Source organism: Capricornis sumatraensis, chromosome 23 (genome assembly GCF_032405125.1).
Source record: "Capricornis sumatraensis isolate serow.1 chromosome 23, serow.2, whole genome shotgun sequence".
NCBI lineage: Eukaryota > Metazoa > Chordata > Mammalia > Artiodactyla > Bovidae > Capricornis > Capricornis sumatraensis.
Genome location: NC_091091.1, coordinates 22,726,283 through 22,742,310, shown reverse-complemented (window position 1 = coordinate 22,742,310; position 16,028 = coordinate 22,726,283).

The following is a 16,028-nucleotide window of genomic DNA, read 5'->3' as shown; positions in this document are numbered from 1 at the left end:
GCCCAGTTAGGCAGAGGGGGAAGTTCTCTGAGGCCAAACTAAAAAAAGGGTATGACCAGCCACTTGAGAGCCCAAAGTGGATTCCTGGGCAGACTTTCAACCCAGTGCCCCATCCTGCTGGAAGGGAGACTGGATTGTGGAGCCCTGGTGGGAACTAAGATACTATCTTACAACTGAGCACCCCAAAACCACCACCCACTCACCACCTGGTCCTAATGAGGAGGAAGGGCCCCACAGGCCTGCTTCCTGCCTCCTGCTCAGCTCATCACTGCTCTCTCCCTGCACTTCAGTGGTCTCAGGCCAGACCACAGGTGCGGTGGGCAGGGTAACGACTTCCCAAAGTTGTCCTCGGCCTATTCTCTGGAACCTGTGAATATATTACCCTTCTTGGTAAGAAAGGGATGTGCAGATTTAATTAAGAGTTTTGAAATGAGGAGATTAGCCAATAGGCCCAATCTAATCATGAGTCCTTAAAAGTGGAGAATTTTCCTGGCCAGGATTAGAGAGCTGTGATGAAGGAAGGAAGGTCAGAGAGATGTGATGTTTCTGCCTTTAAAGATAAATGGGGCTACCAGCCATGGAATGTGGGCAGCCTCTAGAAACCAGAAGAGGCAAGGAAACAGAGCCTACTCTGCTGCTGCTGCTGCTGCTAAGTCGCTTCAGTCGTGTCCAACTCTGTGCGACCCCATAGATGGCAGCCCACCAGGCTCCCCCGTCCCTGGGATTCTCCAGGCAAGAACACTGGAGTGGGTTGCCATTTCCTTCTCCAACGGATGAAAATCAAAAGTGAAAGAGAATTCGCTCAGTTGTGTCCAACTCTTTGCAACCCCATGGACTGCAGCCCACCAGGCTCCTCCATCCATGGGACTTCCCAGGCAAGAGTCCTGGAGTGGGGTGCCATCGCCTTCTCCGGATCCTACTCTAGAGCCTTCATAACAGAACACAGCCCTGCCAACAACTCAGTTTTATCCTGGGGAGACCTGTGTCAGACTGCTAAACAATGGAACTGTTAAGTAATAACTTGGTGGTGCTTTAAGCCACCAAGTGTGTGGAAGTTTGTTACCGCAGTGATAGAGGACCAGTACACAGAGTGTGTCTTGTTCTCTCCTGGTACAAAGTGAGTGAAGGGATGGTGGGTATGAGCAGGCCCTGCTGTGAGGTGGAGGAGGTTCCCGAAAGCACAGTAGGGTGAGGGGAAGGGGAGGGGCCTCCCCCCATGCCTGGAGTAGGGGAAAGGCAGGTGGTAGGCAAAGCTGGGGGCCCAGTCCTCATGGATGGGCTACCCTGTGCTCAGTCTGAGGCTCCCAGTGTCCCTCTGACACTTTGAGCCCAAGGTACAATCCTCTCTGAGCTGCTTGGCCCCAACCCTGCCAACCTGGGAGCCTCATCTTTTCCTGACTTCCCTCGTAGCTCAGTTGGTAAAGAATCCGCCTGCAATGCAGGAGACCCAGGTTCGATTCCTCGGTTGGGAAGATTCCCAGGAGAAGGAAATGACAACCCACTCCAGTATTCTTGCCTGGGAAATCCCATGGAAATCCCGTGGACAGAGGAGCCTGGGGGGCTACGGTCCACAGGGCTGCAAGAGTCAGACACAACAGCAACTAAACCACCACCATCTCTTCCCAAAGCCTAGGTTGGTAACACTGCCACTGAAGGGGAACAAGACCAGGGCAAACTCTCCTCCTGGGTTCTGGCTGTTCCTGATGAAGCAAGGGTGGGCACAGGGCCAGGGTCTCCCAGGCCTGGAGTGGACATGGCGAGGAGAGCAGGCCCAGCTATGTCCTGTCCTCCAGGAGTAAAGGAATGGGAAACCCAAGCCCTTGGTCCTGCTTCACCACAGGGGAGTTATGAGTTCGTGTCCCTTTGAACAGAATGGGATGGCTCTTGCCCAGATGAGGGACGACAGCTTGGAGAAGACATTGGCCTTACTCCCTCTCCACTCCCCCAACAGGAGAGCCCCTTTCTAGACCCCCCACCATCCAGAGGTCAATGTCACATGGCAGCTGCAGCTGCTGGGGCACCTGCTGCCCCAAGCCTAGGAGGGGCTCAGCCTCCAGACCTTTAGCCCTCTGTCAGCTCTGCCCTTCAGTCCAGACACCAGCCAGATAGTTTTCCAGAACACCTGAGCAGCCCTGCTCTGAGCTCTGGGACAGGGGGACCCTCAGGCCTGAAGTCCCCAAACTGGCCTGAGACTCTGGGCCAGGCCTTGCCCCTATTGTCTGAACCAGGGGCTCTGCAAGCCTTGGTCCCCTACACTGGGGGTAAGTGCAGAAGCTGAGCTCCAGTGAAAGCCTAGAGAGAACACCCTGAAAGACATCCCAGAGGTAAGGCGAGGACCCAGTGGTGGAGGGACTGTGGGCAGGGCTCTGAGAATGCCATGGGGGGACAGTACAGGTACCAGGCTATGGGCCACTGCATGGTGCTTGAGTGACTGTGGAACTTCTGACCCTTCACTCTGCTGGACCAGGGGGCCTGGTACTGATGGAGCGGGCAAATGGCCCCAGACATCGTGTTCCTCCAGCAGCAAGACACCCTGAGCCCTACTGCCCTCACCCACCAGGCTCTGTCTGGTTCCCTAAGCAATGCTGCCACTGTGCCCTTGTCTAACTGCGGGGCCATTCGCCTGTGCGCCTAAAGTACATTGCTGGGCCCGTGTTTGGGTGCTGCAGGCTCATGACTCTACATTTGCACATGTGTGTGGACAAGCTGGGTGTGTGTCAGTGTACCCACCAATCTCGACCTCGGTGTGCATGCCCCAGGGTCCTCAAGGGCTCTGGGCAGGGCCTGGGGCTGGATCGGGGGTCCCCAGAGTCCCTGTGGTGCTGGGTAGGGACTGCAGAAGGTGGTGGAGGCCCGATGGGCTCTGGACTCTGAGTCCTTGTGTCCTGGAGGCGGCCGCAGGGCGGGCCGCCTGCGTCAGCCTTGAGCGGCCATCAATAGCACGCGGTTAATTAATTTGATGGGAACAGCAGGGACCGCCGTTTGCATTTAGTGAAGTTCCAGGAACTTCCAACCTCATCTTCATAATTGGCCTCATAAATTGTAAGAAAGAGAGAGATCAGCAAAGCGGGAGGGAGGAGGGGCCGCCCGTCCGTCCTTATTTAATTTTATTGCTGAAATTCATCTTTTTAGCCTCCTCCGGAATCGGCTCTCCCTGCCGGATTTGCCTAATCATGATAAATTAATATTCATTTCCCCGCCTCTTACCCAGCTTCCGTGCTTGGATAGAGTTGGGGTGGGTCTCCTTCCAGCCCCTCCACCATGCCTTGGTGGGAGCCTGGGAAAAGAGGGGCTGTGTTACTACAAGGGGTGGAGGGTGGGGGGAATGTGGGTGATTGACTGGGGCTCCCAGAGGAGAGAATCCTGAGACCCCAGACCCATCCCTGGGCAGGAATAGCCCAGAGGGTCTGGGATGCTGGGATCAACTACCCCTGCCCAGCAGGGTCTCAGTGGGAGGGGCAGGAAGAGGCCACGAAGGCATTTTGGAGACCCAGAGGCTGAGACTGGGAGCGGTTAGGATGGATCTGGGAGGTGGATTCTGAAGGTCGGCACCAGGTGAGAGGTGAGGGGAAGGGACCTGGTCTTTGCCCCTCTTCTCCATCAACTAGGTGTACGCTACCTTGCCCTGTGCAGTCTCCAGGGGGACCCACTCTAGTCTGTGGGGCTTCACAGACACCCATATTCTCTGGCCAACAGAAGGGGCCACTTCCCAACAGCCCAGCCCAGCTAGGTGGCTGGGCCTCTTACACTGGGCACCTTGGCTCTGCTGTGTGTGCGTGTTAGTTGCTCAGCCGTGTCTGACTCTTTGTAACCCCATGGTCTGTCTGTAGCCCACCAGGCTCCTCTGTCCATAGAATTCTCCAGGCAAGAATATTGGAGTGTGGGTAGCCATTCCCTTCTCCAGGGGATCTTTCCAGCCCAGGGATCAAACCCAGGTCTCCTGTCGTGTGGCTGTACTGCTTTTCCCGGTAAGGCCCTTTCGCAGGCCTGCAGGAGTGTTTCTGGAAGGGTTAGGCAAATCCTGAGCAGTGGGGCCCCTGAAGTCCAAAGGGGCAGATGCTCTGTCTTCTTGCCTCATAATCAGTATGTGTGAGATATGGGAGGGATTTAGATTTTATCCACCACCTTACCCCATTTTATAGATGAGGAAACTGGACCAGAAACGGGAGGTTACTGACCCAAGGTCTCACAGAAGTTGGGGCAGGGGGCTGTTTCTATCCCATCTTGGAAGATGGGTGTGGTGGGTAGGATTCTCTGAAAAACCCCAGTGACTTTTGCCCTTTTGAGTGTGGGTCGAGGCTTCAGCTCTGAGGAGGTGCTACTCCTGCAGTTATGTTACCTCATATGGCAAATGGAAAACTATCTGGGTGGGTCTGGTCTTATAATGTGAACCCTTTAAAAGGAGTTTTATTAAGCTATTAGCAGAAGGGGCAAAGAGATTCAAAGCATGAAGGCTCAGCATGCCTCTGCTGGCTCTGAAGATAGAAGGGGACTTGTACAAGGACCAGGGAGCAGCCCTCAGCTGATACACAGCAAGGAAATGGGGACCTCAGTCCTACAACCATAAGGAGCCCAATTCTGTCAACAAAGAGAGTAAGTGTGGAAGCTGATCTTTCCCAGAGCTTCCAGATAAGAGCCCAGCCTGGTTAACACCTTGATTTAGGTCTTGCAGAACCCTGATCAGAGAATTCAGCTGAGCCTGCCTGGACTTCTGGTCTATAAGATTCTGAAATAACGGGTCTTGTTTTTAGGGGCTAAGTTTGTGATTTGTCATCATTTTTGCTGTGCACCAGTAGAAACCTAATATGCAGGGCTTAGGGGAAGGGTATCTTAGGAGAGTCCTACGATGAGGGAGGGAGATAAAGTTGGGAGAGGTCTGAGGCTCTATCCTAATGCTACTTCCCTCCCCCTGCCCCCGATTCCGACATGGCAACAATTGACTGAAGCTGCCCTCTAGTTCCAAAGTTCTCATAACTCCCTGTTGTTTCACCTGGGACCAAACCCTCATACGCATTTCAATTTGTGAGTCTTTCCAGGTAGAGTCTGGACCCCTGTGTAATGTAGCAAGTTCACCTCACAGGAATGGGTCCTCCTGTGAGGAGGAGAACAAGAAGAGCCTCTGGAATTGGTTCAGGCAGAGGCTTCTAGGATGTGGGTAGGGGCCGGCTGATAATTTAATGCACTTTCAAACCAGAGTTCCCCTTCCCCCAAAACCAGTTTGCAAAAAGTATCTATTCATGTGTCCTAGGTGGGTGCTGGCAAAAGATGGTTTTTGATTTCCACTGGAAGATCCCAGCATTAGTGAATTTTGAGGAAGACCAATTGACATTTTGAAAGTTATGGAAAGAGTCTCCAGTGAGGAGCCCTGGATTAGCTGGACCATATTTCTGGGGTTATTCCAGCAGCATTTACTGATTAACTCTGAGCCTGGCCAGTCCACCCTTAACCCAGCCCTGCTTGTGGACTATATCATATAACCTTCCCAATAGCCCTATTGGTACTTGTATTATTTCCATTTGGCAGATGAGGAAAGAGAGGCCCAGAGAGATTCATTCACTTATGCTAAGTCACACAGCATTGAGAACAGCTGGGTTTCATCTCAGATCTCTGTGACCCAGGAAGCCCAGCTGGTTTTCCTGGCTCCCGCTCTGGAAAAAGTTCTAGTTCAGATCTAACTGGACTGTCTGTTAACTTCTCTCCCTCCGTCTCCCACATACCCAAGGAGAGAGTCCTGAGCTTTTCAGAGTCTGTGGAGCTTCCTGATGCTGATATTGAAGGACACAGTCCCTAGCCCTGAGAACTGGAGTTTTTGACTTTTTAAAAGATATCTATTTATTTGGCCGTGTCGGGTCTTAGTTGCCGCACACAGAATCTTTAGTTTGTGGGATCTTTTATTAATAATTGCAGCATGAGGAATCCTTAGTTGCAGCATACGAATTCTTAGTTGCAGCATACGAATTCTTAGTTGCAGCATGCGGAATCTAGTTCTCTGACCAAGGATTGAACCCAGGGCCCCCTGCACTGGGAACATGGAGTCCGAGCCACGTGACCACTAGGAAAGCCCTGAGAACTGGAGTTTTGAATCAGCAAAGGCCCAATTGTCCTGAGATGGGACCCCTACCCCGCAACATCCCACCTCCCTTAGGGACTTAGTAGTATGGAGACCCTGACTCTTAAACTCCAGCCCTGCTAGAGGTGAGGGTCCTGGCTCTATAGCTCACATCTATCCCTACATGCCCGGCCTATCCCCCACACCCCCCACACACCGGACCCCTCCCTCATAGCTCCACACATTGGTGACTTATTCCCACATGACTGTAGGCAGGGCTTGACAGGGGCCCAGCCTGGCTTGAGAATCTCCTCCTCTCAGCTCCAGGCTTCCTCTGTGGAATTCTCTCTCTTCACCATGACCATGGGCTCTGCTGTCCTGGAGAACTTTGGGGCCACTGTGGCAAGGGCCTCCCCACCTGCCAGACCAGACACCCCATTGGAAAGTATCACCCCCTGGCCTGCCCCTCTTCCTTGAAGCTGCCTAATGGGGAGAAAGCCCAGGATCCTTAGGCCCTGGCTCCACGAGAGAGGGACCCAGAGGTCACGCCCTCTACTGTTCCACTCTGTGCCAGGAAACAGCCCCGGATTCCCACCTCTGGGGCCAAGGACTGCAGGCCCCACCTCAGAGCTTCTGCGAACCAAGGTCCCCCGACTTTGAGGGCCTCCCCCGCGCTCCCCCACCGAAGTACCTTTGGAAGTTGCAGGGCCAAGTGGAGGAGGGCTCCAGAGAAATGCCCTGAAGGAGCCCCACCTGTTGCCCCGTGACGTATAGACTCAGACTTCAGATGCCCCTCCAGAGCCTGGCTCCACAGCAAGAGAAACGCTCTCTCCGCTCCAAGCTTCAAGTTCTATCCTGCTGGTGGCCCTCACTCCCTCCACTCCTCTGGATCTGACAAACAGGCCTCTCTGGGATCTGGACCGGCAGCGGCCGCTCTGAAGCAGAGGATGGCGGGATAGAGAAGCGCTCCAGCGGGCCTCCTAGTGGGCGGCGGCGTCACCGCGAACGGGTATCTGGCCGGGGGCGGGGTTTGGACAGGGTGGGGCCCGCACCGCCGCCAGGTGTGTTGGGCTGAGGAGGGAGCGGGTATAGAGGCCGACAGGCGCGTTTCCCGGAAGGCGCCAGCAGAGGGCGCGCGAGGACCGGTCAAGAGGCCCGGCGTGCGCGAAGGCCTGTGATGGGGGTGTGGTAGACAAGACCGCAGGTGCCCTGGAGGAACCGCCCAGGGGCTTCTCTCCGACTCCCCCGGGTGGGAGCTGGGGCTGGAAGTGTCCGGACTGCGCGGCCTTTCGCTCCTCAGGCAGAGGTACCCGATGGGGATGTGGCCTAGCGCGCCCCTCCGTGGGTGGGTAGACCTTCCCCATTACCGGGCAAGGGAGTAGGGTCTGTATATTCAGGACTGGTGACCTTGATGCTGAACCTGGTGGGACCCCCTTCCTCAGACACCTCAGGTCGAAATTCTGTGCCTCAGTTTCCCCCTGCGTGAGTTCTGTTCTTGCTCCCGGAAGCTATGAACTGGGGCACCAGGTGGGGTGACCCAGTGAAAGGGAATTAGTATGCCCCAGCCCCCGCCCCGCCCCCCCCATTTATTACCCTGACCTCGCCAACCTTGAAGCTAGAGCTTGGGGGAAGTAGAAAAAGATGGGAGAGGGGAGGAGTGAGTGATGGAAGAAGTGACACTGTAAAAGCAAATGGAAGGGAAGGATGGAGGAAGAGGACGGGGAGGTGGAAGGGGAGGAGGAAGGGAAGGAGTAGGGCGTGGGTCGGTGGTTGGGTACGAAGAGGGGCTTAGCCCTCTTCGCGGAAGCTCTCCCGAGACTGGGGCTAACTGCGCCTGCTCCCGGCTGTGATGAGGCCTGAGCTCTCCGCTGCATCCCAGAACCATCGCTCTGCCAGTTGCCCCCCTCCAGCCTCCATGATTTATAGCTGGGCCAGGCCCGGCGACCTTGGATGGATAACTAATGAGGGGTCAATAACGCTACAGAAAAAGTGAACTGGTAAGGGAGGAGGAAAGAGGCCCATTAGCCGGTCCATCTCTTTCCTCCCGGCATCCTCTCTCTAAATCCCTGGGCCTCTCGTTCAGGCCCCTCACTGGGAGGGTTTTCCTAGGGACTCTTGATGGGGTCTGAGGCCTTGCCATATAGGAAGGTGGGTTGTGGGAGGCAGAGCCTGAGTCTCAGCATCTCCATCATCTGGTTCTTATTGAGAGGAGACCAAAACATTCTCCTTGCAGTCTGCCAATTCCCCTCTCCCTGTTCAAGGTCACCTGGGTCATCCTCCGGATCCCCAGTCCATTTTCAGCACTACAGGGGACCAGAATTGGGGGGAAGGAAGCAGCTCTCTCAACACCTGGCCTCATTGAATGTATCTCCCTTAATTATCTGTCAGCATCGAGGTGCTGGCCTAAGTGCTTTTTCACCTTATAGTCCCATTTTGTGGATGCAGAGTTAAAGCTCAGAGAGAGGAGCAGTCAGCCAAGGGAGGAGCTGAAACTTGAATTCAGATTATCTGGCTCCAAATCACAGCCCTTCCCTGCCCATCATCCCAGGGTCCTAGGCTCACCATTAACTCCTGCCCAGCTTAGTCTGCAAAGAAGACATCCAGTGAGGGAGCCCTGAAACAAGGGCACTCTTTCTCAGAAGTAGGCATAGGGTGACAGAACAACCCTGGAAGAAATACAGGGCAGTGGTAATGGGGTAGGGGCGCCATATTAGGACTTGACTGCTTATTCTTGCAACAAACAGGTATTGAGTGGCAATCATTTTCCATGCCCTGGGGATATGGGGGCAACACTGGGGATCTTATATTCCAGCATGGGGGTATAAAAGTGAGTTTCAGGAGGCATGCCTATGGCATGCAGCAGTGTGTAGACTCCCTGCAGAGTAGAAACAAGCCTGGGCAGAGGCGTATGCAAGGCACTTACTCCCACCCCAGGGAGGGAGACACTACCCATCATCTCAACCCCTGACTCCACATCCAGACTCTCATATATTCCCTGATCCCCCAAACTCACTGCTGTCTTCCCCCAGCCTGCTCCTTCTGTCTCACTTGATCAACCTGAGAGATCCCTAGCTCCAAGACTGGATATATAATTTTCAGGGCCCAAAGCCAAATGAAACTTCAGGCTCTTTATTATAAAATTATAAAGAATTTCAAGACAGAGCATTAAACCAGACACACAGGGCTCTTCTAAAAGCACAGCCCCCTGGGCTGACCCATGTCACACACCTAGGAAGACAGCCTTGCCTGGAACCTCTCATTCTCTTACTTTCCCACTCCTTGACGTCCTGGTCCTCTCCTTTTTTATGTCAGCAATTAGCTCAAGCCTCCTGGGTCTTTCAGGTGGTACTGTCACAGCCTCTTCCCTGCTCCAGCCTCTTTATAACCCCAGCCATTCTGGGAAGTTTCATTCCGACCACACTCAGTGCTATTTGCCTGGACTATTGGCCAGGCAAGCACTGGGCCCCAAACAATCCCTACACTTTCTGGTTTCCATGCTTTTTCTCCCAAAATTCTATTCCTTTGGAAAATTCATTCTTCCTTTATTCACCTCTCTGGGAAGACTTTCTGATTTTCCTGGAGGAAATCTCACACTGGGAAATTTCACATCACAAACGATGTTCTTGGGTCAAAACACAAATCATCTTCAGCCTTTGCTCACAGCCGTTTGTCTGCCATGCCTAGTAGACTTAAAATTCTAGAAGCCAAGGATGGTGTCATATTTGTCATTGTAACTCCACAGCACCTTGCTGACGCTAGCGTGGTAGGGACTCAGTTAACATTTGTTGATGCAGCTATGGGCATCTTTGGCACGTGGGTATGTTTGGAGTTCTTGAATTGTGTGGACAGTGTGAGGGTTTATGTCAACGCATGAGCGATTCTGCTTCTGTGTATGCATATTTTCATATCTATCCATGTGGAGGCGTGTTAGCTGCATACATGTGCACAGACATAGAGGTTTCTGTCATCGCATACATGAATTGCCGGTGCAGGGGTCTGCATGGCTGTGTGTACGTGGATTTGTGTTGGTGGGTGCACCTCGCTCTGGGTGGCAGACGTCTGCCCATGCACAGCATGAAGGCTTGTGTCTGTGCTCCCATGACGTGGGGGCTGTGCCTAGACAGGAGCTGCAGGTGTACAGTGCAAGGACGCAGGCGGCTGGCGCGTGTGCAGACCATGTGTGTGCACAGCTGCGTGTCCTGGCCGCGGGCAGGCCGGACACCCCGTGCACCGCTTGCTTCCGCCGAGCGAGCCGCTTTGTTCCTCCGCCGCAGGCAGCCTCGTGGGCTCCCGGCTCGGGCAGCCTGGGCCTGGGCTTCTCGGGGCCGTCGTGATTGGCGGCCCAGCGGGCCGCTCGACTCCCTCCCGGGCGGGCGGAGCCGGATCGGCTCCCGTTACCGGCGAAGGCGGGTAGGGGTGGGGGTGGCGGGGGGGCGCCAGGCCATCCATCTTCTGTTATTACAGCGTAATGGGGCTGCTCGGGCGCCCGCCCATTTGTCATCGGCCTCGTTCGCTGATAACGGGCATTTGTCATCACTTTCCTCTGAGCCAATGTCATCAGCGCCGCTGACAGGCAGGGATGGGCGGGGGCGGGGCGGGGGAAGGAGGTGGGTTGCGAACAGGAGCACAGGCGCGCACACGTGCATGTGGGCCTGCTGGACACACGCTCCTGCACATACACACAGGCACACCGAACCTGGGGAGACACATGTCCCTGTGTGTGTGGATCGAGGCTCCCTGGAGACGGACACACAGGCAGACACACACTCAGAACAGCCTCATCTGTCAAGCAGATACTCCCTGCTGGAGATCCTCTTCCCCACTTGAGGAGACGAGTGCTGGGGGGGAGGGGCTGGTGTTTGTGGTTAACGGCAGCTCGAGTGCAGGTGGCCCTGGGCCAGCTCCCTGCGTGCACACGTGTGAAAGGAGCCACCAACATTTATCGTGCCCCTACAGGCTCTACAGGCTTACATGTGACTGTGTGTCCCAGTGGCAGAGTGTAGAGCACAGGGGGTCTCCCAGGCCTCTCAGACACGGAACCTTGAGCAAGTCAGCTGGGCTGAGCGGTGGGGTCACGGGGTGGTAAAGGTGGTGAGTGGTGGGGTGATGAGTAGTGATCCCCACCATGCCTGCCTCCCAACCTTCCAGAGACTGTATAGCCTGGAAATCTCCCTTCCACTCCTGACCCCACTCTGAGCCTAGGACGATCTGAAGCAAGAGGGACGCAGGAAAGACTTCAGAAAGAACTTCCTGCCTGGAAAGAGTATGAAGCAATTTGGGGTAGGGATGGCACTAGTAGCCAAGAGGAGAACTTGGAAGAAAGAGAAGATCCCTTGCTGGTGGAGTGTCCTTAGCCCTTTGGGCTGAGCGAGGTACCAGCCCCCTGGGGCATGCATGACATGTCTTCCTGATGTTGTTTTCCAGCACATTCACTTCAGATGGCAAAGGGGACTCCGGTAGCGCTTATTATGGAGGAAGATCCCCCAGCCCCACCCGGCTCAATCTCTCTGTTTATGGCTATCTGGCACTTATTAGGTGCTCAATAAATAACTGTTGAATGAATAAATGATTGATGACAGGGTGTGTGGAGGAGGGACGGGGTGGGTCTTTCTAGTCCATCCCTGAACGGCCATCAGCCACTGATGGCCCAGATCTCATCTCTTGCCCTCCCCCAACTCCCTTCCTTCCTCCTTTGTAGCCCCCCAAATTCCTCCTCTCCCCCAGCCTCTCCCTCCTGGGCTGAGGGGGGATGGGTGGGGGAAGGTCCCCTGGCAGAGCAGGGCTCGCTTGTTCCTTGTAAATGAAGACCATAATTAACATTAAATTAAGGTAATACAAATGAAGGCAACATAGAGGCTGACAAGATGAGCGTTTGGGGAGGCAGTGGGGAGAAGTGATTCATATTTTTAATTTACTGTACGGATGGGCCGTGTGGCTGGGGAGCGGGAGGCTTGCGTGGAGGGGGTGTCGCCCCGCGATGTTTGCTGGGCTCTGAGCGAGCACACAATGACTATTAAACTCAACTGTCCATATAATGGGACAGATTTGACATGACGCCCACCAGAGCACCAGGAGCTTGGCCGGCCAGGCTGTAAATCCTGTCCACACAGCACCCTCCTGCCCACCTACCCAGCTAGTCCATTTGGTCTAGGACTAGGGTAGGGTAGGCACAGTCCCCAAGGGGTCCATGAAGAGCTGTGGACTTCAGAAATGGGGGGCAACAAGAGGGTCCAGGCTCCTTGCCCCAGCTGAGCTCAGGATTGGGGGCCTTTGGAAGGTCAGGTCTCACACGTGTAAGGGTGAGACGGATCCTGGTCAGTGCAGGACCTTGGTGCCAAAATAAGAAACTCTGTGACCCCACATGTGGTGTGTTCTAGGAGTTGAAGACACTGGTGTCCCATTCCAAAGAGGGGACTGTCATTTTCATCATCACAGCTCACACTTACCAAGGACTTGCTCTACACCAGACCCCACTTGTGACCCATTAACTGAGTCCTCACAACGAGCCTAGGAGGAAGCTATTATCATCCCCATTTGCAGATGGGGAAACTGAAGCTAAAAGATAGGGAGTAGCTTGGTCACAGAGCTTGTATAGTGATCCACCCCACTTCCATGCCCCAGGGCCTGGGATGACCCCTTGATCTTATAAACTCTGTACATGAAATGAAAAGCCAGCATCCCAGGTTGCCTTCACACACTGGACCCTGAGGCCTTAGACACAAAGCTCTCTAGGGAACTTGGTGTGTGTGTGTGTGTGTGTGCATGTGCAGGCACGCGTGTGTACATCCTCACTCCCTCCCTCCAATCGAAGAAAGGTGCCAACAAATCCCAGGCAGGCAGGGAGGGATCCCTGCTTACTCACTCTGCAATTGGAGCCAAAAGATGCTCATCCCTGGGATGAGAGACGCAAGTGTAATTTAGGTTTTGATATTATGAAAGTCTCGCTGCTCTAAAACAGCAGGGCACTCGGTGCCTCATTAATAAAGGATAAACTTGGAGTCTATTTACAAGGCGCTTTTTGGGGTTATTTACTCTCCAATATACATATGTAATGTTGCGCATACTTACCGCTAGGTACATATGGCTCATCCTTCCAGCCTGGGCCTTAGAGTCACCCTGGGAAAGGTGGGCCCAGCAGGGTGGAGAGGGTCACTGGGGAAGAGGGAATGCAGAGGTGACCCCTGGAAGTGGGGAAGCTCTGTGGGAGATGACAGGGCCCCAACGGGGGATCAAGAATTTTAGAGCTGAAAGGTTGAAGGGATAGAGGTCCCACCCTAGCTATCTCCCATTTCCACGTTCCTGAAGCGCAGTTCCCTTAAAGATTAGGTACAGGTTAAGCCCTGCTGGGCCTGCAGTCTCAGCTTCTCTGGCTATCAGGCTCTGAAAAGAGGTCAGCCAGTTTCTATCAGTATGCATGTCCTGTGAAACTACTGGGCACCTAATCTTACACCAGCCTCGTCTCAGCCCTGCCCACCCCCGCCATTGTGTCCAACAGTGCCTGGAATGGGCAAGGCCTTCCTCAAACCAAGATGGAGGCAACCTCCCAGCTCCCAGTGCCATTACCCTGCCGCAGTAAAGAGGGGTTCCCCTCAGCTGCTGAGCCCCTAACTTTCCCTGCAGCTGCCACCGCCTTATCCTAGGCTCTTCACTTTACATGCAGCATCTCTGGGAATCCGCAGCCATCACACGAGGTAGGTACCACTCTTATATCTGTTCTATAAATGAGGAAATTGAGTCTTAAGTGAGGAGACTCACCCTGTGTCATACAGTCAGTCAGGAGGTGCCAAGCTGGGATTTGAACCCACATGAGGGTCTTACCCATAAGGCTTCCTGGAGGGTCCTGGGCCTTCACTTTCCATGCTGGCCCCTCTGCTCACCAAGGACTCCCACCAGCCCATGGCCTCCAGCGAGGAGCTCTGAGCCCTACCCTCTCAGAGCACGTCTCCCTTCACTGATCGATCTGTTCATTCACTGAACACTGTCATGGAACAGCCACCACATGCGGATTTGGACCTGGGCCTGCAGCCTGAGTGGGTGCAAGTGTATGGGAGTGGAGATCTTGCCAGAGACCCTGGTTAATGCACCGGGAGCTTGGAGTTAGGGCCGCCCACTCAGACATCCTACACTTAAGAGTTGTGAGATTTTCTGTGCTTGTCAGCTCCTTGGATGAGGAATGTGTAGCTCAGGGCCCAGCTTGGGGTGGTGATGGTGGCATGTGTGTATGGGGGCAACATTGGCCTGCACCACCCCACCCCACCCCGCCACTTTGGACCAAGGAGACATCTGGTGGTCCCTAGGAGAGGGCAGGTTCTTGTGCATCCTTCTCGGCCCCAGCACTGGGGGAGAGCTGACCTGGAGGGTGCTGGACAGAGGGAGGAAGGCAAGCAGGAGGATCTGATCCATCATTGTTGGTGAACAATGAGCCATCATCACCCTAATTAAAGATGTAATTACAGCAAATACATTCTGGCCTGAGAATGAATGATGGATGGCAGGAAGGCACCTTGTAGGCATCAGTGAGGAGATGATGCTCCCTCAAGTTCCCACTCAGCTGGGGAACCCAGCACCCGGTCACAGGGCGCCTTGGTGCCTCCCAGCAGGACGGTGACAGACAGGGACTGAGACTGGGGCTGTGGGGGCAGGAAAGGGCCAGGGCCTGAGGCTTTGCTGCAGGAAACAGGGTTGGAAGGAGGCAGGGAGGCCAGAGTAAGAGGGATGGGCTGTTGTGTCTGTGTCAGGCCGGGGAGCAGGGCCAGTACAGAGTAGGTATCTCTGTGACTGCATCACCAGAGCACAAGGCAAGGTTTCATGACACAACTGCTTTGGGAGTAACCAGGCTCCTGTGAAGGTCAGAAGGACTGACTGACCTTTGGCCATAGAGGGTGAGTACAAGGGCCAGAATTCTGCAGAGGGTAACCATAGCAGGCGTCTGGTGGGCATATGGGCTTTTAGGCCTGGCTCAGGCTCCAGGGATTGGGGTTGTCCTGAGCACTGGTTTGTCTTTACCTGGGGATTAGGGTACATGGCAGGGGACCGACCACATGAAGGGAAGAGAGATGGACCCTTCCCACCACCCTGGTTTCTGCTGCTCCCGCCTTCAGCAGGAAAGGCTCCCAGCCACCCCCACCCCTCTCCTGGACCCCCTCAAAGGTTGTGGGCTCTGGTTGTTCAGGAAGGCCTGAGCTTGGGACATCTTCCTCTACTTGAGATCTGAGCATCTGGATTCCAAGGACTGTTTGCCAGGGGCCCCCACCTCCACTTACCTTCAGAGACTAGGAAACCCTGAGTACAGGGTCAGGTCACTCTGAGGCCAGCCTGAGCTGTGATAATCCCAGGGCCAAGGCAAGAAGGCCAGCCTGGATGGGGAGCTTGGTGGCCTTGGCTTCATCTGCCATGATGGCCTCTGGTGGTCCCTCAGGGTGTATGGGATGACCCCAGGGGAGAGAGGGCTGGGTGAGGGGTGGTGGGGAGCCCAGGCAGGCAGGCAGAGGGGAGGGAGGGAAGGCTACTGACAGCAGAACAAATGCTTGTAATTTTATAACCAATCTCAGTGTGTCCATGGGGGGCCGTTTGTGCCTCCACTCAGGACCAATCAGCCTGACAGAGCTATGAGTCTGCCTGAGTGAATGTGAGCAGCTCCCCTCCACCTCCAGCACCACTTACTGCAATCTCATTACCCACCCAGCCCAAGACTGGCCAGAGCTGAAGTGCTGCAAGGAAAGAGGACTCAGCCCACGCTGAAGACGACCCAGGCCAGAGCAGCATGGGCACGCCTTAGAGACTCAGGGACTCAGATGGAGGAGGCAGGGAGATGGGCCCAAAAAATGATGAACGTTACGCACCCTGGTTGCTAGGCATGCTGGATACAGGTAGGACACAAACCCCTGCCCTCAAGGGGCTTGTGGTCTGCTAGGGGCCAACAGAAAGGTTGCAGAGGGATGGGCCCTTGGGAAGGCAGAGGAAATGTGATTGGAGGGTG